The following is a 25,266-nucleotide window of genomic DNA, read 5'->3' on the forward strand; positions in this document are numbered from 1 at the left end:
ACATATACGTGGAAATTGAACAATGCTCTACCAATGATAACCTGGTCAAGGAAGAAATAAAGAAAGAAATTAAAGACTTTTTTAGAATTTAATGAAAATGAAGATACAACATACCCAAACTTATGGGACACAATGAAAGCTGTGCTAAGAGGAAAACTCATAGCGCTGAGTGCCTGCAGAAGGAAACAGGAAAGAGCATATGTCAGCAGCTTGACAGCACACCTAAAAAGCTCTAGAACAAAAAAGAAGCAAATACACCCAGGAGGAGTAGAAGGCAGGAAATAATCAAACTCAGAGCCAAATCAACCAAGTAGAAACAAAAGGACCATAGAAAGAATCAACAGAACCAAAAGTTGGTTCTTTGAGAAAATCAACAAGATAGATAAACCCTTGGCCAGATTAACGAGAGGACACAGAGAGTGTGTCCAAATTAACAAAATCAGAAATGAAAAGGAGACATAACTACAGATTCAGAGGAAATTCAAAAATCATCAGATCTTACTATAAAAGCCTATATTCAACAAAACTTGAAATCTGCAGGAAATGGACAATTTCCTAGACAGATACCAGGTACCGAAGTTAAATCAGGAACAGATAAACCAGTTAAACAACCCCATAACTCCTAAGGAAATAGAAGAAGTCATTAAAGGTCTCCCAACCAAAAAGAGCCCAGGTCCAGACGGGTTTAGTGCAGAATTCTATCAGACCTTCATAGAAGACCTCGTACCAATATTATCCAAACGATTCCACAAAATTGAAACAGATGGAGCACTACCCAATTCCTTCTATGAAGCCACAATTACTCTAATACCTAAACCACACAAAGACCCAACAAAGAAAGAGAACTTCAGACCAATTTCCCTTATGAATATCGACGTAAAAATGCTCAACAAAATTCTGGCAAACCTAATCCAAGAGCACATCAAAACAATCATCCACCATGATCAAGTAGGCTTCATCCCAGGCATGCAGGGATGGTTCAATATACGGAAAACCATCAACGTGATCCATTATATAAACAAACTGAAAGAACAAAACCACATGATCATTTCATTAGATGCTGAGAAAGCATTTGACAAAATTCAACACCCCTTCATGATAAAAGTCCTGGAAAGAATAGGAATTCAAGGCCCATACCTAAACATAGAAAAAGCCATATACAGCAAACCAGTGGCTAACATTAAACTAAATGGAGAGAAACTTGAAGCAATCCCACTAAAATCAGGGACTAGACAAGGCTGCCCACTCTCTCCCTACTTATTCAATATAGTTCTTGAAGTTCTAGCCAGAGCAATAAGACAACAAAAGGAGGTCAAGGGGATACAGATCGGAAAAGAAGAAGTCAAAATATCACTATTTGCAGATGATATGATAGTATATTTAAGTGATCCCAAAAATTCCACCAGAGAACTACTAAAGCTGATAAACAACTTCAGCAAAGTGGCTGGGTATAAAATTAACTCAAATAAATCAGTAGCCTTCCTCTACACAAAAGAGAAACAGGCCGAGAAAGAAATTAGGGAAATGACACCCTTCATAATAGACCCAAATAATATAAAGTACCTCGGGGTGACTTTAACCAAGCAAGGGAAAGATCTGTACAATAAGAACTTCAAGACTCTGAAGAAAGAAATTGAAGAAGATCTCAGAAGATGGAAAGATCTCCCATGCTCATGGATTGGCAGGATTAATATAGTAAAAATGGCCATTCTACCAAAAAGCGATCTACAGATTCAATGCAATCCCATCAAAATACCAATCCAATTCTTCAAAGAGTTAGACAGAACAATTTGCAAATTCATCTGAATAACAAAAACCCAGGATAGCTAAAACTATCCTCAACAATAAAAAGGACTTCAGGGGAATCACTATCCCAGATCTCAAGCAGTATTACAGAGCAATAGTGATAAAAACTGCATGGTATTGGTACAGAGACAGACAGATAGACCAATGGAACAGAATTGAAGACCCAGAAATGAACCCACACACCTATGGGCACTTGATTTTTGACAAAGGAGCCAAAACCATCCAATGGAAAAAAGATAGCATTTTCAGCAAATGGTGCTGGTTCAACTGGAGGTCAACATGTAGAAGAATGCAGATCGATCCATGCTTATCACCCTGTACAAAGCTTAAGTCCAAGTGGATCAAGGACCTCCACATCAAACCAGACACACTCAAACTAATAGAAGAAAAACTAGGGAAGCATTTGGAACACATGGGCACTGGAAAAAATTTCCTGAACAAAACACCCATGGCTTATGCTCTAAGATCAAGAATCGACAAATGGGATCTCATAAAACTGCAAAGCTTCTGTAAGGCAAAGGACACTGTGGTTAGGACAAAATGGCAACCAACAGATTGGGAAAAGATCTTTACCAATCCTACAACAGATAGAGGGCTTATATCCAAAATATACAAAGAACTGAAGAAGTTAGACAGCAGGGAGGCAAATAACCCTATTAAAAAATGGGGTTCAGAGCTAAACAGAGAATTCACAGCTGAGGAATGCCGAATGGCTGAGAAACACCTAAAGAAATGTTCAACATCGTTAGTCATAAGGGAAATGCAAATCAAAACAACCCTGAGATTTCACCTCACACCAGTGAGAATGGCTAAGATCAAAAACTCAGGTGACAGCAAATGCTGGCGAGGATGTGGAGAAAGGGGAACACTCCTCCATTGTTGGTGGGGTTGCAGACTGCTACAACCATTCTGGAAATCAGTCTGGAGGTTCCTCAGAAAATTGGACATTGAACTGCCTGAGGATCCAGCTATACCTCTCCTGGGCATATACCCAAAAGATGCCCCAACATATAAAAAGACACGTTGCTCCACTATGTTCATCGCAGCCTTATTTATAATAGCCAGAAGCTGAAAGAACCCAGATGCCCTTCAACAGAGGAATGGATACAGAAAATGTGGTACATCTACACAATGGAATATTACTCAGCTATCAAAAACAATGACTTTGTGAAATTAGTAGGCAAATGGTTGGAAATGGAAACTATCATCCTGAGTGAGCTAACCCAATCACAGAAAGACATACATGGTATGTACTCATTGATAAGTGGCTATTAGACCAAATGCTTGAATTACCCTAGATGCCTAGAACAAATGAAACTCAAGACGGATGATCAAAATGTGAATGCAGATCGCCATGAGAGACACAGCCAGAATACAGCAAATACAGAGGCGATGCCAGCAGGAAACCACTGAACTGAGAACAGGACCCCTGTTGAAGGAATCAGAGAAAGAACTGAAGAGCTTGAAGGAGCCGAGACCCCATATGTACAGCAATGCCAACCAACCGGAGCTTCCAGGGACCAAGCCACTACCCAAAGACTATACATGGACTGACCCTGGACTCTGACCTCGTAGGTGGCAATGAATATCCTAGTAAGAGCACCAGTGGAAGGGGAAGCCCTGGGTCCTGCTAAGACTGAACCCCTAGTGAACTAGACTGTTGGGGAGAGGGCAGCAATGGGGGGAGGGGTGGGAGGAACACCCATAGGAAGGGGGGGGGAGGGGATGTTTGCCCGAAACCGAAAGGAATAACATTCAAATGTATATAAGAAATACTCAAGTTAATAATAAAAAAAAAAAATAAAAATGGCAGGCTGGGAAGATGGCTCAATGGGCAACATACTTGCCCTGAAGGTACTGGGTTCAAATCCACAGAACACACTTATGAGGTAGGCATGATAGCATGAATATCTGTTAGCTCAATGTTCCTACAGTGAGATGGGAGGTAGAGACAGAAGGGTCTGCGGAAGCTCCTGAGTCAACTAGCCTTGTACAGCAGCAGTGAACAATGTGGAAGGCCAAGGAGGAACACTTGTGTCTCTGACTTCGACATGAGCACTGTCACACACACACACACACACACACACACACACACACACACACCCACAAACACACACATGTGTGTACACACACATCATATTCACACAAAATTAAAAGTTAATTGGTAAATTTTATTACATATATTTAACTATATTGAAAAAAGACAAAAAATCATAGTGGCTATTATCCCCTTTTCTTATCATATATATATGCATGTGTATATATGTATATATGTGTGTGAATACATTTACACCATAGAATGTATAATGGAAAAGAAACTGAAGTACTATTCATTTTGTCACATATAGTGTATGAGAGAGACAATTTAATTTATAATATGGTCTCTAAGACTATGAAGTTCAATGGGAGAGAGAATATTGGTGATTAGCTTGACATTTCTTTATATATATGTATATATAGTTATATATAAGTATATATAGTTATATAATATATATAGTTTTCTTGATTTCTTTTTTTTTAAGATTTATTTATTTATTTTACGTATGTGAGTATACTGTAGCTGTCTTCAGACACACCAGAAGAGGGCATCAGATCCTATTACAGATGGTTATGAGCCACCATATGGTTGCTGGGAATTGAACTCAGGACCTCTAGAAGAGCAGCCAGTGCTCTTAACCACTGAGCCATCTCTCCAGCCATTGCTTGACATTTCTTAGGCCTCATTTCACTAGAGGACAAGCTAGCTAGCTGTCTCTTGGAAGGAAAGATAGCTGTGTTTCAAAGATTATAATGTGTAATGAGAAAGTTATAGTTATTTGCACTTAATCCAAATGGACAATGGTGACCAGATTATCTAGTGAGAGCCAATAGTTTGACTTAAAAAGCTCAGAATGTTGGCTATAGGGATAAAGACAATAATGTTTGGGTAGAAGCGTACACACAAAACCAAATTAAGACAATATTCGAAATAAAGATTCTAAAGGAAAAAAAAATACATTTTGAGACTGAGTGTCATGTAGGTCACATTAGCCTTGAACTTGCCATGAGACAACTGATTCTAGTGTTGCAGCCTCTACCTCCCAGGTGCTGGGGTATGGTTATGTGCCACACACACGCAGCTGACACGTGCTGGGATTGAACCAAATCTTTGTACATGTTAGGCACTGGACCCACTGGGCTCCATCCTGTTTCCAACCATACACAATAAACACAAATGGTAATGTAAATGGTTGCTTTGCTTACTCGATCCCCCCCACCTCTCTCTCTCTCTCTCTCTCTCTCTCTCTCTCTCTCTCTCTCTCTCTCTCGGAATGGGCTTCAGCAGCTGAGTTCCTCGTGTTCCTCACAAAGTGTGCTTCACATCCTGACACTTCAGCTGAACCCAGGCGCCCTTCTCCGGCTTCTTTCTTCTGACCATTTTCATTCACCTGCTTCAGCAAGCTGTCTCTGTTCTTGGGATGCTTGACCTGCTCTGTCTGCACATTAATTCTCTTGCAAGAATTAACTTGCTTGTTTACAGTGATGCCCCTGGCATGCTGGGTGACATTGCAGACTCTTCCGGGTTTGCCGTGATAACATTTATGGGGTGTTCCTTTATGAACAGTGCCCATTCCCTGATGTCTACAGTATCACCCGTCTTGTAGATTCACATGTATGAGGCTGAAGGAACAACTCCATGTTTCCGGAAAGGCCTAGAGAATACAGAGCAGGTGCCTCTCCTCTGGCCTGTTGCGTTTGTCATTTTGTGAGTTACTGAAAGATGGCTGCGGGCGCCCAAAGAAAGATGGTTTCTTTTTCTTAATTCAGAAAAAATGTTCTTAATATGGAAAAATAATAACAAAATAAGCAATAAATGTTTGCAATTCTTGTCACTAAGAATGGGCACAAAAAAAAAAGTCACAGGAGCAACCGATTTTAATAACACTTAAATGATGAAACACTTGGACGCTACAAGTGGAGAGCCCCGCCCTCCTCTTTCAGAGGTGGTATGATGGGTAATTTTCACGGTAGTGTTGATGGCTTGCAGAATCATCATGGAAACTCACATCTGGGTCTGGGCAGAAGGAGGTTTTCAGAAATACTGGGATGGGAGACCAACTCTGAATGTTGTCAGCGTCATCCCATGAGCTAGAGCGTGAGACAGAATACCACGAGGACCACTGCTCTGTCTGCAGAAGCAGTGTGGCTGGCCACCTCTCACTAGGGCCACCGTGCCTTCTCCACCATGAGGATCTGTATCCCCTCAAACTGTTAGCCAAATCAAGTCTTTCCTCACGTTGCTTTTGCCAGGCATTTGGTCGCTGGGATGAGAAGAGTAGCAAACACAGGCAGCCTTTTTCATGTTCCTGATCTTGCTGTGTGCCCTTTTAATCACTATTTCTGATACCTAAGAGCTATGTGTATGTATTCATAAATGTATTATATGTCTTCCATGTTTCTTACATTCATATGAATACGTGCATGTTAGCTGTATGTCTTCTTTTGCACTTACAAATAACTGTAAGTTATATGTTTAAGGTTGGGTCATGTTACAAGTTAATATTCTTTTTTTTTCTTTTCTTTTTTTCGGAGCTGGGGACCGAACCCAGGGCCTTGCGCTTGCTAGGCAAGCGCTCTACCACTGAGCTAAATCCCCAACCCCACAAGTTAATATTCTTAAGTCGTTATTCCCAACAGGAGTCAATTTTACTTCCCTAGATACTGGAAATGACTAGAGGTTGGCTTGTTTTTGTGGTTTTTATTTTTTTGTTTTTTTTTCCGGTTTTTAAGATAAGGTTTTGCTTTGTAGCCCAGGCTAGTCTCTACCTTGAGCTCCCCCCTGCTTTTGCCTCTCATGGGTGTGTGCCATCATATCTGGCTTGGAGATAATTTTGTCACAGGGAGGTGCTATCCAAATCTATTGGATAGAAGTCAAGAATGATGCCAAACATCAACAGAAAGCCCCAAATGTATCAAAGAATTATCTGGTCTTGCATGTCAATAATGTCAAAGTTTAGAATTACTGATCATTGCTAGTAATTCCTCAAGCATGGTCAAGACCATCACGAGTATAATCACTTGGGAACTCCTTAAAATGTAAATAGTTTGGCAAACCGCAAAATGAATCAGCAGTGGAGGGCTGGTAATCAATCATAGGTCTGGTATGACCACATTATTTTGATACAGGAAGGACCTCAACAAGCCAGGAAACAGGGTAGCATTAAAAAGAAAAAAGGTACTTTATATATTTGGAGTTTCAAAAGCTAATATTACTTCTGGCCGCTTCATATGCACATCCTTGGAGTCTAATTGTCCCGGGAGCAGGATTCATGTCTGCTCCCCTGCATCGGCAGAACATTCCCGAAAGTACTCTGACTTTGGCTGCTTGGCAATGAGACCACCCCCGGCCTACTCACTTTCCCCAGAAAGATGGGTTCCTGTACTAGGCCAGGCCTTAGTCTTGGACTCATTCCAGGGACCACATGAAACAGAGAACAAGCAGGTCCTCAAAAGAAAGCAAGGTAGAGGGACAACTCTACAGCTGCCTACCTGTTAACAACAGTCATTTCCAACCCCTCCCTGGTGAGAGCCTCACCACGATCATCTCGCCGACTCAGTCTCTTACCTTGGTCCCCAAATGGCATGCTTGTTCCAGGCTCTAAGTGCAAATGCTCATGCATGCCATTTGTATCTGTGAGAATATTGCTACTCCAACTTTCCTCTCCACCACATATGATCTTCTGGGAGCAGATGAAGTCCTGAGGGAATGTGTTATGGACACAGCATGGACAGAATGGGTCAATGTCTCAGAACCGTGGAAATGGCAAATCCTTCAAGAGAATGGGCAAAACTGTTCCCTGGTCCAATCACCGATGCTTATAAACATTTGACCTTCAGCAAAAACCATGTATGGAGAAACTGCCGCTTTCTTTTATTGGATGTCTACAACAGGAAACTGCCCTTACAGAGATTTCCTACTTGGAACAGCTAGGCCAACCCCGCCTCCTCCTCCTCCTCCTCCCTCCTCCTCCCTCCTCCTCCTCCTCCTCCTCGCTCCAGCCTCCTCCTCCTCCTCCTCCTCCTCCTCCCTCCTCCTCCTCCTCCTCCTCCTCCTCCTCCTCCTCCTCCTCCTCCTCCTCCTCCTCCTCCTCCTTGCTGTCTCTATAAAATGTGCTGAGTTTCTGCTTGGTTTTGTTTTTTGGCTTTTTTTTTTGAGACAGGGTTCCTCTGTGTAGCCCTGGCTGTCTGGGACTCATTCTGTAGATCAGGCGGCCTCAAACTCACAGAGATCTGCCTGCCTCCGCCTCCTGGAGTGCTGGGTAAAGGCGTGCACCACCATGGAGCCCCGTGTGTTGGCGGTGTGTTTCCTTCCCAGTGCACAGCCCACCTGACCCTAGCTTTTCTCTGTGTCTGTTGTTTTTTATGTCCCTGTTCCCCAGTCAGGTGGGTCCCACACTGTGCAGGCTGTGGGTGGCAATTCTCCATCATAGGAACTTAACCGGGCTATTCTCCTTCACGAAGAATTCCTAGACAGGCAGGGCCAGGAATACCTCATACCTTCGGTGATCTAGGACCTTTTATGAGGCCCCATGTCCCAAAGGTCTAACTACCTTTCAATACCAGGGCTAAGCCCTGGGGACTCAGCCTTTAATTTCATTGGATGTTTACCGAGCATCAGTAACAACCACTCAGTCGGCAAACCCCGCTCACATTCCTTACCAGCCATCTCCAAAATATCTCATTTTATTTTCTGGCCCAGGATCCCATCCGGGATAGGTGCTGCATTTAGTTCTCTCCCAGTCTGGGAGAATCCTTAAGTTTTTCTCTACTTTTCTTGTCCTCTAGTTTACAAAAAGTCCAGATCCCACACTCTGTCAGTGACCCTTAGCCTGCAGCTCAGGTTTCCCAACATTCGGTCAGAATCAGGTCCTGCTTCCTTGATAGAAAGAGTGTAGGAACGGCGCTGTGCTCTTGTTAGTTGGCATGCCAGGAAGCATGGCTTACCCCATCTTGTCAATCTCCATCACTCCGCCCTCCCTGCCAGGCTGTTCCACTGAGAAGTCATCGTTTTTCTCTTCTTTGTTTTCTCTTATTTTATTTAATACTTATGAAACATTTTGTTACATTTATTTATTTTGTGAGCCTACATATGTGCTGTGGTGTACTTGTGGACGTTAGAGGACAACTTACAGAAGTTTGGTCTCTCCAGCAACTTTGAAGGATGCTCATAGGCTCATCATGGCAAACAGGGCTCTAACAGGCCTTGCCCTATTCCCTCTGCCTTGCTGAAAATCCATTGGATCACATCCCTAAAGCTAGCCACAAAGGTCTATCTCCATCCCTAAGGCCAGCCACTAAGGTCTATCTCCATTCCTAAGGCTAGCCACCAAGGTCTATCTCCATCCCTAAAGCTAGCCATCAGGGTCTATCTCCATCCCTAAGGCCAGCCACCAAGGTCTATCTCCATCCCTAAGGCCAGCCACCAAGGTCTATCTCCATCCCTAAAGCTAGCCATCAGGGTCTATCTCCATCCCTAAGGCTAGCCACCAAGGTCTATCTCCATCCCTAAAGCTAGCCACCAAGGTCTATCTCCATCCCTAAAGCTAGCCATCAGGGTCTATCTCCATCCCTAAGGCTAGCCACCAAGGTCTATCTCCATCCCTAAGGCCAGCCACTAAGGTCTATCTCCATCCCTAAGGCTAGCCACCAAGGTCTATCTCCATCCCTAAAGCTAGCCACCAAGGTCTATCTCCATCCCTAAAGCTAGCCATCAGGGTCTATCTCCATCCCTAAGGCCAGCCACCAAGGTCTATCTCCATCCCTAAGGCCAGCCACCAAGGTCTATCTCCATCCCTAAGGCCAGCCACCAAGGTCTATCTCCATCCCTAAAGCTAGCCATCAGGGTCTATCTCCATCCCTAAAGCTAGCCACTAAGGTCTATCTCTGTATTGGCTGCTTCCTCCCACTGGGGCTGACTAGCAAAGTCCAGCTATTAAAGTATTGAGGTCGGGCAATCAAAAACCCCTTGCGGCTACCGTAATTAACATATCCAATCAAAATTAAACACCTTGTCCTAACTCAGTTTCCCCTTTTACCTTTATAAACTGTCATTTGCCTGTGGGCCATGTCTGTCTCCTCCCTATCCAGAGGCAGTCCTTTGTTCTTCTTGGACAAATATCCCTCCCCCATCCCTTGTTCCTTTCTCCTTCTCCTTCATCCTCTATCTTTGTCTCTTTGTATCTTATCCCTGACCTCTGTCCCTCTGAGGGCAGATAAATCTTTGTGCTGAGAACTTGGTCTTGAGGTGTCTTGTGCAGATACCCATCCTTCAAAGTTGATCCCAGTGATGGAGCTCAGGTGTCCAGTTGTGGCAGAAAGAACTTGAAACCATCTTGTAGGCCCCCTCTTTTTAAGTTGACCAGTGTTTCGTGGAGGGTGGGAGTTTGAATGAGAAATGTCCTTCACAGCTTATGTATTTCAACATTTGGTCCACAACTGGTGGTTCTGTTTGGGAGATGTGGAACATTTAGTCGGTCCAGCTTTGCTAGAGGAAGTTAGTCACAAGGGATGACAAACTTCTAGGTTTCATTCTCCGCTTCCTGTCTGATGGAATGCGATTAGTTGGGTCTCTAATCCTGTTTCTTGCCGCCTTTTTTTCCTTTTTTGTTTTCTATCCAGTAATCCCTCTCTGGAACGATAAGCCAAAGTAAGATCTTCCTTCTGCAAGTTTACTGGTTCATGGTATTTTATCACTGCAAGGGAAAGCAACTAATAAACGGAGTGATATTCTAAGGTTACATTAGTATCTAATATAAGTATCTAATATTATATAAATATCTACTATATTAGTATCTAATATCAATATCTAATTATAATAGTAACGATACAGGGTTACATTAGTAACTATTACCCAACAGCATTGGTCTCCTAAGCAACCTCTAGCCGCATCAACCAGCGCTGGAATGATTGCTGACTCTTGATTTTCTACCCCCTTCATCCCTTCTGTTAGGTTGAAACAGAACATCATTGTGTTTCTTTGAATTTTTAAATGTTGCTGTTTGATATTTGAATACAATTTAAAATAATTAAATTATTAAATAATTAAAGTTAAATCAAGAGACACTACATACTTTTTATTACATCGTTTACTTACTTGTGTATGTGGGTGTGTATGTGTGAGCATGCTATGATGTATGTGGAAGTCAGAAAGGGGTTTGATCTCTCCTTCCACTATATGAGTTCCAAGGATAGAATTCAGCCGTTAGGTTTGATGGTACGAGCTTTTATCCACTGAGTCATCCTGTTTGCCCGTATATATCCCTGTAATGTGCATGTCTTATTTTATAAGTTTTGCTAATTACACATTAATCTCTTTTTTAAAAATCTTTTATTATTCTGGTGTGTGTGAGTTGGGCACACACATGTCACAGTACAGGTGTGGAGGTCAGAGGACAACTTTCTGGAGTCAGTTCTCTCCTTCAACAATGGGTTGTTGGGATCAGATTCGGGTCAGGAATCTTCACGCCCTGTGCCTTTACTTGGTGAGTGACCTCACTGGCCGTGTTTATTTTTTGTTTTGTTCTTTTTTAGACGGTGGAAATGTTATATAAATCTGATCCATTTCCCAGTTCAAAACGGGTTGTAAAGAAGTGAGATAACTCACCACATCAAAAGTGCATTTGGCCCAAGAACTGTTACAAGTACACAGAGCAGGAGATCACAGCCCCATATGGCTGGCCATCAGAAGCTGTCAGTGACCATCATCAAAGAGGACTCCGTTACAAGTACAGGGGAAATTGTCAAAAACCAGCTTAGACACAGTCATGAAGCACTTGAAGCAAACTGGAAGGTAACATTTGTTAAGTGTATGCCTCATGAACTGACGAAAAAAAAATGTTGCTTTTTTTTTTAGCTGTCAATTTGCATTGCATTTATCCTATGGGATAAGAAACAATTTCTTCATTGGCTTTTGATGTGCCATGAAGAGCAGATTGTATATCACGACCTGCAATGACCAGCTCAGTCGTTGGACTGAGAAGCAGCTCCAAAGCATTTCCTAAAACCAAACTTGGTCAAAAAGGTCACAGTCGCTGTTTGGTGGTGTGGTTTGAATGAGAAGTGTCTCTCACAGGTACATGTACTTGGACACTTGTTTCCGGGTGGGAAGTTATAGAACATTCAGGAGGTGCAGTCATGTGGGAGGAAGTAGTCAGTATAAGAAGACTCCGAAGGTTTAAGACCTTGCCCCACTTCCGGTTTTCTCGCCCTGTTTCCCCCATGTATGGCCGTAATGATCTTCACCTCCCTGTTCCTGCTGCCTCCTGCCATGCCTTCCCTGCCGTGGCGGACCCTTATCCCCCTGAAATTGTAAGCCAAAATAAATGCTTTTGTCTATAAGTTTCTTTTTGGTTATGGTATTTATCATAGCAATGGCAACACCAACAACTGACAAAGGCAGTCTGCATTGCCTTAACCCACTACGGCTTTCTGAATCCTTGCATTTCTGAATCGTTTCGACTGAAATGTATGCTCAGAAGATTGATGAGACACACTGAAAACTGCAGTATCTGCAGTCCTCACCGGTCAGTAAAAAGGGTCCAATTCTTCTCCAGGATAATGCCTGATCCCGTGAGAATAAACGATGCTTCAGAAGTTGGTTGGCCGGTACTGTGAAATTTTATTCACTACACAAACCTGACCTTCTAGGTGACTAATATGCCTTCAAGTAGCTCACCTTTTCACAGGGACAATGCTTCCACAACCATCGGGATGCAGAAATGCAATGTGGGAACTGACTCAATCTTGAAGCGCAGATTTTTACTCTACAAGATAAACTAAATTATCTGCCAAAAATGTGTTGATTGTAATGGTTCCTATTTTGATTAATAAGGATGAGTTTGGGGTGAGTTATACTGATTTAAAATCCATTGTCTAATAATTCAATTCCTTTTCACTGAACTAATAAGTTTATTATCATTTATCACTCTGTTGTAAGGACGGGATTCCTTTTATTTGTTATATGTATGAACTCATGGATTTCTGAGTCTTTTTGGAAGCAGAATCTTGCTGTGTTGTCTAGGGTGGTCTTGAGCTGCAGGGCTTAACTTAAGTGATACCTCTGCCTCATCACATATATGCAACTACTGTGCCTGGTTTTTCATCTCATTTTGATTTTTGGTGTTAAAAAAAAACATTTTAATGATCAAGATTATCCAGTAGGAACCCTTTCAAGATGGCTCCTCTTCTTCTTGTTAGGTGTCTTAGTTTCTTTTCCTGTTGCTATGATTAAAATACCCTAACAAAAGCAACTTATGGGAGAAAGGTTTAGGTTACAGTGTATCCTAGTGGGGAAGTCAGGGCTCAGCAGCTGGTCACCTTATACCAGCGCTCACCTTCAGAGGAACAGGGCAATGAATGCATGCTGCTGGTGCTGAGCTTGCTTGCTCACTCACATAGAGTGTAGGATCTTCTGCGCATGCAATACCTCAGAACAGCAGACCTTCCCACCTCAACTGATGTAATCGAAACAATCTTCACAGGCACACTTAGGAGCTATCTCCCAGATAACTCCGATTTTGTCACGTTGACAATTAACGTTGACCACCACAGCACATTTCTGTTATTCTGAATACTTCCTAACTTTTTTGGGTCGGAAAGATTTAGATTTAATACTTTGAGTTTATCTTTGCTCTTCCCAAGTGCCTACCCAAAGGCATCCATTTCCCTAACAAACCCTAAGTATTTTTTAGTGGTGGGCATTATTTAGAAACCAAACTCTGGAGACCTAAGTTCCTCATTGTCACTGTGTACTAGAGAAGAACATTATATTGTGTTTTTAGTTTTCTTAATGGATTGTAGCAAATGCATGTGTGCATATATACACATACCTATAACTATCTTTCAAGTCTTTCTACACATGCATGAAAACTTGAGTTGATATTTAATCCCTATAATTCTTAGCACCTTGGGCTTCTTTCTAGTGTTCCTTCCTTCCATTTTGGTAAATACTTTCTCCAGTGTATTTGCTTATTCACTCATTGATTTATTTGTTCAATGTATCCAATCCCTGCACACAGTGTGTTAAAGTTATGGCTTTATTACTGTGAAGAGACACCATGACCACGGCAACTCTTATAAAGGAAAACATTTAATTGGGGCTGGCTTACAGTTTAAAGGTTTAATCCCTATTGTCATGGCAGGAAACAGGCAGACATGGTGCTGGATCCACAGGCAGCATGAACTGACAGTGACTTGACATGGGCCAGACTTGAGATTCTGAGACCTCAAAGCCCACCCCTTACCGACACACTTCTTCCAACAAGGCCACACCTTCTAATAGTACCACTTCCTATGGACCTATGGGGGTCATCTTTATTCAAACCACCACACAGGTCCCCGTGCCTTGCCAGCTCCCTTTGTGTCAACAGCAGTATCTTTTCTTTTTGTTGATATGCCTCTGCATGGCTCCTCTACCCTTTACTTCATGGTATCCTCACATTCTTGGATGCCACCAGGCATGTGGACACTGGTCTTGAAAGAAGGAACTGTTGATATGTCAGATGGTTCCTTTTCCATTATGTAGAAAACTTGTGTATACTGCAGAAGGTTTAACAACCCTGTTCCCATCATTAACTGCCAGGTGTGTTCCCAGCCCCGGTGACAATGAAAATTATTCCTACATATTTCCGAATTCTGTCTTGGTACTGAAAATGTGATCCTTGGACCAGCAGCCTCAGTGACATCTGGGAACTTGTTAGAAATTCAAAAGGTAGGCTCACCCCAAACTTAGAGAACCAGAAACTACATTTTAACAAGATCTCAGGTGATTTCTGGATGCACTAAAGTTTGAGAACCAAGGATGGGTTTTCTGTAGAAAAACATTTCCCAAGAGAACCTCTCCCATGTCTGGAGGCACATACAAAAGTGTTCACATTCGAGACACTGAACCTTCGCAATGCAGATATGCTCATGATTGGAAATCATTAACTTGAAGCACTGCTGCAAAGTGGAGCTGGCAGCCACCGGTATGCAGTCAACTGAGAGGGAACAAGTCAAGAAGATCATTTGGATCCCTCAAGGCCTCATTGCCTGTGGCCAGTTACCTAGACGGGTGTCAATACATTTTTTTAAAAAATAGATAACCTGGTTTCTGTAGCATTTCAATTGCATGAAATTGAAGGAACCTAAGAAGACAGAGTTGGACTTGATTTACAAATTAGGCTGAAGAATGCCAGCAGAGGTGACCCAGTAGAGGTCTGTGAATGGATTGACCAAGTGCCAAGAGGTTGACACTTTGAGCCTTTTTGACAAGTACCTGGAGTTAGAGGATGGCCAAGGGCTCCAGCTTTCCCCCTTTAATGTTGGATAACTTTGCCCATTTGCCTAGTGTGCCTGTGGTGAGAAAAAAATAGGGAATTACTGCTGTTAGCAAAGGGAAAACTTTGACATATATACACTTGTATGTATGTGTATGTACATGTATACACAAGCACATGTTTATGTACATGTACATATATGTACATATAAGCACACAATACATATATATGAATACTTTTAAGTTTAAGCACACATAAATTTGCAAACATAGAAATTATTTTTTCTTTTTAGAAATGTTTCTTGTAATCCAGGCTGGCCTTAGACTTGCTATGCAGCTGACAAATGACCTAGGACTTCCTGATCATACCTCTACTTCCCAGGTACTGGCAAGACAGCTGAGAGTTCAAGGACAACCTGGCTTGCATAATAAATTTAAGACCATCCTGGGTGGGCTACAGTGACACTAACACGAAAAAGCATTCTGCTTTTAATTTTATGTATAGACACCTTGTAGAATTCTGTATTATATGGTATCATCTGAATGCATCCTTCAGTCTTGTATATAGACACACCTTGTAGAATTCTGCATTATATGGTGTTATCCTTTGAATGTATCCTTTAAAATGGTTTGGTCTGGGGGGTAGCTCAATGGTAGTGATTGTCTGGTATATGTGAAGCTCTGACTTTGGTTGCCAGTGGCTTCACTATGATGAGTAGACTTGTTTTAAGAGTTGAGTCCTCTTTTGTGTGCGCTCTTGCAGTAGTTGTTGGTTGCTGGTACAAAAGCAACTTAAAAAGTAGTCTGGTCTGAGTGTTAAATGTTCTTCATGGGCTTCTTTGTTTGAATACTTGGGCTTCAGCTGACAGAACTATTTTAGAGGCTGTGAATCCTTTAGGAAGTGGAGCCCTGGAGGAGGAAGTGGGTCAGTGGGCCTTATGGTTGTATTGTAAACTGGCCCTACCTCCTGTGCTTGGCTTCATGGCCTTAGGCGCTGTTGGCTAATCTATTGTCAACTTGAAAAAGCTAGAGTTATCTGAGAAGAGGGAACCTCAAATGAGAAAACACCTCCATAAGGTCCAGCTGCAGGGCATTTTCTTAATTAGTGACTGATCAGGGAGGGCACAGCCCAGTTTGGGGGGTGCCATTTGGTCCTGGGTTCTACAAGAAAGTAGGCTGAAGAAGCCATGGGGAGCAAGCCAGTAGGCAGCACTCTTATAAGGCTTCTACATCAGCTCCTGCCTCCAGGTTCCTGCCTGATTTCTGTTCCCGTCCTGACTTCCTTGGATAATGAACAGTGGTGTGGAAGTGTAAGCAAGATAAACCCTCTCCTTCCCAACTTGCTGTTTGGGCATGTTGTTCATCACAGCAATAGAAACTCTGACTATGACAAGTTGGTACCAGGAGTGGGGTATTGCTGTGACAGGCGTGTTTTGGGGAGGATTGTGGAAGGACTTTGGAACTTTGGGCTAGAAAAGCCATTGAGTGTTCAATGCTTGGTGAGCTTTTGTAGGAGGTTGGAAGATAGGACTGTTGTGGGCAATGTGGACTGTGGATACCTGACTTGTGAAGTTTCGGAGAAAAGTTTAAAGACTCTACGGGGACCATTCGTTATTTTGAATTAAGACTCTGTGGTTCTGGTTAGCTGTGGCTGAAGCATCAGCTGTGACTAACAAGATAGATACCAGAACTACTAAAGTGAAACCTTTGCTTTGCTTGGATACTCAGTGCTAGTCAGTTGGAGGTGAGAAATTAGTAGTGATTAAGAAGGGACCAGCATCACTGAGGTGTAAATTTTCTGGGAAGTGTTCCCTCAGAGTCAGCACATAGAAATTGCATTCCAGAGGAGACCAAGTTTGTACCTTGTGCTTGCAGCTGAACTTGGTAGTGTAAAAGCCACTCAGGTGGTACTGATTAGGACACGTGACAGGGTCATAAGAGAGCAGCTGAGGCTTAGCACTGTGAGAAGCCAGGAGAGGCCATTTGTGAAGGCACAGCCTCTGGGACAGCTGGAGACCCAGGATTGTAGGAGTCGAGGCTTGGCACCACGAAGGGAAGCTATGAAAAGCTATTAGTGAGAGTGCAGCCCAGTTGCAGCAGATGCCAGTACCATGGGATGACCACCAGGGACAGCAGCAGCAGTGGGATAGAGCATGCCGGAGCATAAGAGACAAGCTGTATGTGCTGCAGAGGACAGAGCCAGAGAAGTGACCTGAGCCCTTTGGAGGAGCCCAGGAAGTTTGGTTTCGCTTTGATTTGATTATGACTGCACCCTGGTTCCCCTCTCTTGCGGTATAAAAGTATTTAATTTGATAATTTTACTGGAGCCCACGGTTGAGAGACTTTGAGTTTTAAAAGATTATAGGTTTTTTAAAAAGAGAGTGGCTACTTTAAAGGGACTGAAATTTTAATATGTTTACATTTAAGTCTAGGACTTTTAACGTTATTTGTATTTTCAACGGGAGATCTTTGGGACAAATAAGAATGGAAATGACATAGTCAATAAGACAAATCGGCTCTCTCTCTTCTAGCTGAGCAAGATGCCCAAAAGAAAGAAGGCCAAGGGGAAGAAGGTGACCCCGTCCCCTGCCATCGTCAAGAAACAGGCGGCCAACAAGGTGGTCAATCCTTTGAGAAAAGGCCCAAGAACTTCAGCATTGGGCAGGACACCCAGCCCAAAAGAGATCTCACGCACTTTGTCAAATGGCCCCACTACATCAGGCTGCAGTAGCGAAGAGCCATCCTCTATAAGCAGCTCACAGTACCTCCTGCCATTAACCAGTTCACCCAGGCTCTGGACAGGCAAACAGCGACTCAGCTGCTTAAGCTTGCCCACAAGTACAGGCCAGAGACAAAGCAGGAGAAGAAGCAAAGTCTCCTGGCCCATACTGAGAAGAAAGCTGTGTGCAAAGGGGACGTCCCAACTGAGAGACAGCCTGTCCTCCAAGCAGGGGTCAATACAGTCACCACCTTGGCAGAGAACAAGAAGGCTCAGCTGGTGGTGATTGCCCATGATGTAGACCCCATTGAGCTGGTGGTTTTCCTGTCTGCCCTTTGTCGAAGGATGGGGGTGCCCTACTGCATCATCAAGGGAAAGGCCAGGCTGGGGCGCCTGGTCCACAGGAATACGTGCACCACTGTTGCCTTCACACAGGTTAACTCGGAAGACAAGGGTGCTCTGGCTAAGCTGGTGGAAGCTATAAGGACCAATTATAATGACAGATGTGACGAGATCCGCCGCCACTGGGGAGGCAACGTCCTGGGTCCTAAGTCTGTGGCTCGCATTGCCAAGCTGGAAAAGGCAAAGGCCAAAGGACGCTCCACTAAACTGGGTTAATGTACACTAAGTTTTCTGTACATAAATATAATTACAAAATGAAAAAAAGACAAATCAGCAACCTAAAGATTGGGAAAAAATCTTCATCAACCCCACATCTGATAGAGGACTAAGATCCAAAATATATAAAGAACTCAAGAAGCTAACCACCAAAAAAAATATCTAAACTACCCAATCAAAAAAAAATGGAATAAGAACTAAAGTATTCACAACAGAGGAATCCCGAATGGCAGAGAAGCACCTAAAGAAATGTTCAAAATCCTTAGTAATCAGAGAAATGCAAATCCGAACGACCCTGAGATTCCACCTCACACCAGTGAGAATGGCTAAGATCAAAACTTCAGGTGACAACATATGCTGGCGAGGATGTGGAAAAAGAGGAACACTCCTCCATTGCTGGTGGGATTGCAAACTGATACAACCACTCTGGAAATCGATTTGGAGGTTCCTAAGAAAATTGGAAATACACCTACCTAAAGACCCAGAAATACCACTCTTGGGAATATACCCAAACGATGCCCCACCATGCCACAGGGCCACGGGTTCCACCATGTTCATAGCAGCCTTATTTGTGATAGCCAGAAGCTGGAAACAACCCAGATGTCCCAGGAGAAGAAGGGATACAGAAAATGTGGTTCATTTACACAATGGAATACTACTCAGCTATTAAGAATGAGGACATCCTGAGTTTTGCAGGCAAATGGATGGAACTAGAAAATATCATCCTGAGTGAGGTAACTCAGACCCAAAAGGACATGCACACTATACTCCCACCAATTAGTTGATATTAGTCCTCCCCCAAAGTACAGAATACCCAAGATACAGTTCACAGAACTCCAAAGGTCAACAAGCTGAAGGGCCCAAGTGAGGACGCCTCAGTCCCACTTGGGAGGGAGAAGAAAGCAAGAACAATGGGGAGAGGGAGGGACAGGGCTTGGGGGTGGGAGGAGACAGAAGCATCTTCTGGTATTGGGTGAGGGAGAAGGACTGAAGCCGTAAGGCCCAGCAGAAAGAATGGAAACAGGCGATCTTGGGATGAAGGAGGTTGGGAGGAACCTCCAGAATGTACCAGAGACCTGGGAGGAGAGAGACTCTCAGGACTCAAAGGGGGGACCCTAGATGAAATGTCCTGCAGTGGGGAGAGGGAACTTGTTGGTCCATCTCCAGCAGAAAGACAGGACATTAAGTGAGGGATGGAATTGCTATCCCATAGTCAAAACTCTGACCCATAATTCTTCCTGTCTGAAAGAAATACAGGGATGGAAATGGAGAAGAGCCTGAGGAAAAGAAGGTCCAGCAACAGGCCCAAAGGGGATCCAGCTCAAGGAGAGGCCCCAAAACCTGACACCATTAGTGAGGCTATAGGGTGCTCACAAAAAGGGACCCACCATGACTGCTCTCCAAAAGACCCAACAAGCAGCTGAAAGAGTCAGAGGCAGATATTTGCACCCAACCAATGAACAGAAGCTGCTGACCCCTGTGGTTGAATTAGGGAAAGCTGGAGGAAGCTGAGGAGGAGGGCAACCCTGTAGGAGGACCAGTAGTCTTAATTAACCTGGACCCCCAATGTCTCTCAGACGTTGGATTACCAACCAGGCATCATACACCAGCTGAGATGAGGCCCCCAAAACAAGCAGAGGATTCTCGTGTCTGGGTTCAGAACATGCACCTAACCCTCCATAGACTGGAGGCCCCAGGAAGTTTAGAGGTCTGGTGGGGTGGGTGGGATGGGGACATCCTCGTGGAGACGGGGGTGGGGGGTGGGAGTTGGGAGGAGGTATGGGATGTGCCGAGCGGTCTGAGGGTGAACTAGGAGGGGAATAAAATAGATGAATGACATTAGCATGATTGCAAGGTAGGGATATAGTAACCAAAAATAAACAATGCCTCGTTCATACCCTCAGGCTCCTTATGTTAACTCTCCTAAGTGTGATCCACAATAAATGGGAGTTCTTAAACCTTGGATGCCCTGAAATTACCCAGAAAGTCTCAGAAGACATGAATATCTCCTTTCCACTGTCCAATATTTTTTATATAATTTTTCTGGAGGTCAGCTGGGGCACCAGGTCTTTCTTTTAAAAGCTAGTCAGAGGATTCTAAGGTGCAATCCGTGCTGAGGATTACTGTGTGGGGACTTCCGTCATCGCACACCTAAGCAGCAGCTCACTCTGCAACGATCACAGAGGCTGCTGGTCTTATAAAACGTGGCCGTGCAGCTTGGTCTTCAAGTGAGACTCCGAACAGCAGGAGAGGGGCTGTCTCTGACTCTGTTGCCTGCCTTCGGGACCCTCCTCCTACTGGGCTGCCTTGTCTAGACTCAAAGGAGGAGGATGTCCTCCTAGTCTTACTGCACTCTGATACCAAAGAGCTGGTTAATGTCTATGAGAGGCATCCCTTTCTGAAGAGAAATGGAAGAGAGAGTGGAACTGGAGAGGGTGGGGGACTGGGAGGAAAGAAGAAAGGGGAAACTGTGGTCAGGATATAAAGTAAATGATGATGATGATGATGATGATGAAGAAGAAGAAGAAGAAGGAGAAGAAGAAGAAGAAGAAGAAGAAGAAGAAGAAGAAGATGATGATGATGATGATGATGATAAACAAACTTGGTTTGCAGATATGGGGGAAGGAAGTATGCATTCCAATATGTCTCTAATATGCTGCTTCTCCTATGTTCAAATGATGGGGGAAAACCTGACTTTAAGGATTTATGGATGTTTGAAGAACTCTTAGATTGCCACCTACCTTTAGCATCATTTTTGTAACTCTATCACATACCCCTTTGATAAATAACATTAAACATCTTATCTTAATGACATTTTTTGACTTCATGAGATACATTAAACAGAGAAACTATTGGCACATAAAATGTGGCCAAGAACTGTGAACTAGCCTAGACTTTACAAAAGCAACTCTCCATTCTTTAAAGTGGAATGCCTAGGTTATAGACGAAACCTCGTATGTCTCAAGCTACTTAGCTTTGAAAATATCTTTGCTCGAAAATTACAATTTCCCAAATTCTCAGAAAGACAATTAGAAACAGATTCCGTGCTGAAGACTGTGGGGCGAGAGGGCAGAGAAGAGAGAGGGCAGATGAGAGGCCACCGCGGTGCTGAAGGCAGGAAGAAGAAATGTTATGACTTTGCGCATCTGGGCAGAGCCCTGATGATTGAGATCTAAAAACCAAACCAATAGGTGTATTTCAGGAACTATTGGTAGCAGGACACCATACACATTTTTCTTGTACTTTATTTATAATTTTCACTTTATAAACATATAGGTGACAAACCCTGTGTTTATTTAGAGCTAAAAAAAACAAACCCTAGAAACTGTATATGAAGAAATGGTGGCTTTCATCTTCCCCCTCCCTGTCCCTCCTTTCTTCCCTCCCTCTCCCCCTCCCTCCTTCCTTCTCTCCTTTCCTCCTTCCCTTCCTGTCTTTCTTTTGTCCTTGGGATGAATTTAGAGGCCTATGTATGTTGGCCTCTAATGAGACTAAATGCCAATCCTCTTTTTATCTTGAGATCGCTGTCCCTAAATTTCTCAGGCTGGCCTTGGACTTAATCTGTGTCCTGGTGGGTATCAACTTGTGATTCTCCTGCCTCAGCCTCATGAGTAGCTGGGATTACAGGCCTGCACCAAGACGTACCCTTAAAGTATTTCCTCCTTAGATTTTACATCAGTGTTTCTCAAAGTTTGCTAAACATCAGAGTCACCTGGTAGTCTTGTTAGAATCCACACTGTTGGGTTTTATCCCCAAAGTTTCTCATGGTCTGTTCTAAGTAGTTCAGGGGCAGTGAGGCGGTGCTGATGCTGCTCTGGGTAGAGGAGAGGATGCTGCTTCGTGAGCCCCGTACAGTTTGAGCATCCCTCGTATAAGCTATTCCACTCTAAAACTATTGAGCGCTCATATACTACAGGTGGAAAACTCCACACCTGACCTGTAGGCAAGACAGCAGCACTAAAAATATTTTACCTTCATATTAACATATATTAGAATTGTAACAACCATAAATGAATTTTCTGTTGAGATTTAGATCCTAATCCCAAGTTATATTTCTGTATCTTTTTTTTTTAACACACACACTTCCCAGACTTGAAGAAAATTCAAAATTACTCTGTGTCCCAAGCATTTTAGACACTGGGTACACACATTGTATTCTCAGCTTTAATAGCAAAGCCAGTTTGTCTCAGGTATCCTCTGTTACTTCTTACGTTGGACTTTTCATCACCTCCACTCTTTTGTTTGACAGATGAGTGCTTGGTTTGCACACATTGCCATTCGAACAAGTGTCAGCTTCACAGTTGTTTTTCAGATGAGTAAAAAGTCCCTAGTGGGTGATTCCCAGTGTTGGTATATAGATTTGCTTTAATGAGTCACCATAACCCTGTGTATGGGTTCAATTGATTTATATTCTGTTTTAAACAACAGTGACTCTCCTAGTGGGCCCACCTTTCCAAACTTTAGATGAGGCTATGAATTATGGGAATGGGAATGGCTGAGGTACCAAAGCCTAATGACATAAGAAGCCAGTTTTACTAGGATAGCCCCATGAATTTAAATTATTCATGCCTATTTATCTTACGAGCAATCAATTCACCGTGGTTAAAATTTTCTGTTGAAATTTCTCTTTCAAAAGCTATACAAAGTTGCTTACTTTTAACTTCTCTCTGCCTTTTGGAGGGAGACCTCTTGAAACTGGATGTAGGTTTTCTAAATGTCTGAGTTGAAAATGTGATAGTGTGGCAAGATACAAAGAAGACTGGGTCTGGGAGACATTTAAAGAAGCCTAGTAAGCATTCTTAGGATTGTGACAGTAGATAAAGCAAGGAACAAAAGCAGGGGTTGGCTCCCTAGAGGTTATCACTGACCATTACATCCTGTGAAGAGAGAAGGCAAACCAAACAAAGGAGCTAAGCAGGTGGCATAGGCCTGAGGTACCAGCTATTTCACGGGCCAGGGCAGAAGGATTACTTGAGACCAAGATAGCTGCCTGGGCAACATAGCAAGGCTTTGTCTGAAAAGAAAAGCAAATCTCAGATATCATAAAATCCTGAGAGAAAATGCTTAAAGAAAAAAAAATTGGACTCATCAGGAGGAGCTAAGAGAGAGCCAGGAACCAGACAACCAGGAGTGTTCGGCCAAAGGAACAAAGCCCCCCAGGAAAGTGCAAGCACAGAGCGCTTCTGTGTAGAAGAGGGAAATCATCTGCCTTGGTATTTTAGGATAATAGGTTCATCCTGAACACTTAGAAAGATAATTTAATTAGCCCCAATCATTATTCAGTCAGTAGGAAATGTGCAAGTCCGTGTGGCTTTCCAGTGAGAAAATTGAGTTGGACTAACTTAAACCTTTTTTATGACAAGAGCAGATGATGATCAGGGCAAAGACAGATCTGTGTGTTCATTTAAGGCATCCGAGTTTTTCTTTTTCTGTGGAGATTACATCCTCCAGTTCACTGAATAAAGGTCTTAAAGACATCATCCGAGATAATGAACCAAAGATTCATAGACTCTGCAGAGAGAAAGAGGGGCACAGGCTTTGAAATTATCACGCTACCAAGCTTGTCATCACTGTTGATACAACTTTTCCATAGGAAATGTTTTCTTTTTTCTTTCATTCGTTTTGCAAGACAGGGTTTTACAGTATAGCCCTGGCTATCCTGTAATTTACATTGTAGTCTAAGGTGGCCTTGAACTCATAGAGATCTGTTTGCTTCTGCCCCCTGTGTGCTGGGATTAAAGGTGTGCAAAAGAAATGTTTTCTTTTTTTTTAAGATTTGAATCATTATTTTTAGTGCACGCGTGTGTGTGTGTGTGTGTGTGCGTGTGTGCGTGTATGTATGAGTTTGTTCCAGGGAAGGAGACCAGGTCATCAGGTCACAAGCATGGCTGGTACTTTTACAGCTGAGCTATCTTGCCAGTTCTTCTTTACTAATCTTGACCTGTTAAAAGCTACTTATGTTGGGCATGGTAGTGAATGCCTTTAATCCCAGAGGCAAGGCCAGCCTGGTCTATGTAGTGAGTTCCAGGACAGCTAGAACGATGTACAAAGACCTTATCTCAAAAGCAAAAGCAAAACCAACCAACTAACCAACCAAAAAGCCCCAAGAACCAAAAAACAAACAATGAACAACAAACAAAAAACCCAAAAAACCCCCAAAAATCAAAAAACAACACCAACCCCCCCCAAAAAAAAAACAAAAAAACCCCTCCAACACAACAAAAAAGCTACTTAATCCCATCAAAGTCATGGTTAAATAACATCCTATCAGGCCTTCCTGGATTTGCCCCTAGCTAACGTCCCCTTTAAAATTTCCTTATAACTAAAATTTACTTTACTTTTTGCATGAAGTGATTAAATGAAGGTAGATACTTTGTTTTCCTTACCGGATCATGTTGGTAAAGGTAGTTTTCTGTTTATTTGCATGGCTTTCTGAAGGTGTCAATTCAATATTTGAACATAGCAGGTTCTTGTCACATGTATAAAATATCAGAAAACAGAACGAAAAGAATGGATAAAGAAAAAAGAATAAATTGGCATATATAGATATAGATACACACACACACACACACACACACACACACAGGCACACTCCTTATTCGTAAAGCATGAGTGCGTTTATATGAGTGTACTTACTTGGAAGTTTTATATATTAAAGGGAGACTCCTGTTTGCAGATGAGATGGTGAATTAAGAATAACTTCCTTTCTAAAACAATAGTGGGTGAGCAAAAAAGAAGCCTTCCATAACAGTCTGGAATTAGATACAGGACGGGAAGGAGGTGAGGGGAGCTTGCCGGGAGGAGGGTCTGCTTTATCTTAGACACTGGA

The 25,266-nt window shown here is 42.9% G+C and overlaps 1 pseudogene; it reads left to right on the forward strand.

The window, feature by feature from the left end:
- The first annotated feature begins 17,640 nt into the window (after positions 1 to 17,640).
- LOC116895435 lies at positions 17,641 to 18,437 on the forward strand (annotated as a pseudogene).
- The last annotated feature ends 6,829 nt before the right edge of the window (positions 18,438 to 25,266 follow it).

The sequence above is a fragment of the Rattus rattus genome, chromosome 3, assembly GCF_011064425.1.
Source record: "Rattus rattus isolate New Zealand chromosome 3, Rrattus_CSIRO_v1, whole genome shotgun sequence".
Taxonomy (NCBI): domain Eukaryota; kingdom Metazoa; phylum Chordata; class Mammalia; order Rodentia; family Muridae; genus Rattus; species Rattus rattus.